At 34.5% G+C, this 2,197-nt stretch overlaps 1 long non-coding RNA gene across 1 annotated transcript; it reads right to left on the bottom strand.

Annotated features, from left to right (window-relative positions):
- Window positions 1-234: 234 nt before the first annotated feature.
- On the bottom strand, window positions 235-1,996 carry LOC113342230. The gene is made up of 2 exons (XR_003356532.1): window positions 1,884-1,996; window positions 235-1,169 (listed from the first exon to the last, which is right to left on the bottom strand). It is a non-coding gene; the product is annotated as an uncharacterized LOC113342230 (long non-coding RNA).
- Between the last annotated feature and the right edge of the window lie 201 nt (window positions 1,997-2,197).

Below are 2,197 nucleotides of genomic sequence, written 5' to 3'. Positions count from 1 at the left end.
GCAGGCAATAATTAAATCTGATTGCACTCTTGGAGAATCTTCTTGTGTTTAGGTTTAGGAATTAGATCTAGATCCCCCTATATATATTTGAATGTTTCAATAAATGTTTCAAACATTCTTTTAAATTAACTGATACCTTGTGCTTATCAAATCACTTTCTGTTGGTTTGGTTCTAAATCCCATTAGAGAATCGGATTCAGTGTACCATGATGCAACCACCAACCGGAAGAAACATTCAAAACATGCACGAGTGGAGTACTATTTATTATTGTTTAAGTTTGAATTAGTAACTCCATATTGAACTACTATCGCATTGAAATAGTAAAATCTTGTAGCTAAGCATCTCAAATTGAATGAAGGAATAGCAAGCAGCAAACTACCTCCAATTACTGAAATCATTACAGTGCAAGATATTAATGACACAGTTGAGACATCTAACAGAGATAAAGAGGAAGAGGGAGAAATTTTTGAAGATGCTGTGAATTTGGCTTCAGATGGTCTCAATGGATGTTAAAGTGTTGTTGTGGAATATGAGAGGGTTAGATGCAATTGACAAAATGAATGCATTAAAAAATCTCATAAGGAAAGACACATATGATGAAAATGACTGACTGGTGTGTGAAACAACTTTGGGGTAATGATCAATACAAATGGAAGGACATTCCATCTCCAGGGATGTCAGATGGTTTACTTACAATATGGCATAATTCAATGCTAGAATGTATAGATGATTTACTTGGGCCAAACACTTTGTCTCAAAAATTCAAATGCACAAATGAAGATATAAGTGGTGCAAAAGAAGGAGAGAAAGAAATACGGTGGATCCAAAAGGAATAAAAGATTGTTTAATGAGTACATGGAAGAACATAATATGGTGGATCTCCCTCTCAATGGTGGTTTATACACTTGGAGCATTATGCAACCTGTTGCCTTGTTATGCAGATTGGTTAGAATCTTGGTTTCTCCTCCTTTTGAAGGTAAATTCCCCCTTCTTACTCAAACAGTATTATCAAGAACTTTGTCAGACCACTCACCAATTGTTTTAACAACTGCAAACATATACAGAAAAAACCTCCTTTCAAAATTGAGAGTTATTGGTTCTCTCATCCTGATTTTCTCACAAACTTGAAAGTATGGTCGGACGTCATGGTCTTTACTGGTACACCTAGCTACATAATGTCAAAAAAGCTTCAAAATCTGAAATTTTTTCTTGAAAGATGGAGTAAAGCAACATATGGCAGGTTGGAAGAGAAAAAGCAGGAGCTTAAAAGCATGATTGACTCAATAAACTTACAAAAAGAAACTCAAGCTCTTACTACAATGATAGAGCAGAATGGAGGGCTAAGCTTAAAAAAATTAATCTTGACAATGCTAGGAAATGGCTTGTCAGATCAAAGACCCAACATTTTAAAGAAGGAGATGCTAACACCAAGTATTTCACTGCTTAGCAAATGGAAGAAGGAAAAACACAGTGCAGAAATTGGTGATAGATAGTGCTGATAAATTTTGTCAAGAGGACATCAGAGAGGCAATTTCTGCTTACTTCTTCAACAAATCACCTTTCATATACTAATGATCGGATTATTCTTGTTTGCTTGATTTAGTGTTAATTGGTAATCTAATTTGGGAATTTCAGAAAAAATAAATAAAACCCGACTCTCTTGTAGACCTTCTTACCAAAATAACAATCGGAAAATTTTCAAGAACCACATACCTCAAAAATCTCAGATTCATATTCAAGACTGTGAAAATTAAACAAATTGAAAGCGAAATTTTGATGTAAATAGGTCGATTTAAGAAGATAATTACATAACAGAGAGGGTTAGGTTTCAATCAGGAAACGAATAAGAAAATGGAAGGATAAAATAGAAGTGTATAAATACCATTTTGGATTTGATGCAACCATAACTATACGTCTTTGCGAGCTTGCAAACGAAGAAGGCAAATATGAACGAAAACCTAAAAGAGAAAGGGAGGAAAAAATGAGGGAAAAAAATATGTATCTCGATATATTTTGACCACTTTTTTTCCGCGACACATATAACCTAACCTAACCTAACCTAACCTAACTTACTAACTCGACCAGATGAAACTCTGACCAGTTGATTCGGCGATCCAATTGAGTTGACAACTCGCACATTATTGATACTATTCTTGAGCCTTTAACTGGAATAGGTAATATTCCAGAGATATTCTT

Source organism: Papaver somniferum, unplaced genomic scaffold (assembly GCF_003573695.1).
Source record: "Papaver somniferum cultivar HN1 unplaced genomic scaffold, ASM357369v1 unplaced-scaffold_35, whole genome shotgun sequence".
NCBI classification, from domain to species: Eukaryota; Viridiplantae; Streptophyta; class Magnoliopsida; order Ranunculales; family Papaveraceae; genus Papaver; species Papaver somniferum.
The sequence above is the reverse complement of the archived record's forward strand: the minus strand, read 5'-3'. Positions and strand labels throughout refer to the sequence as shown.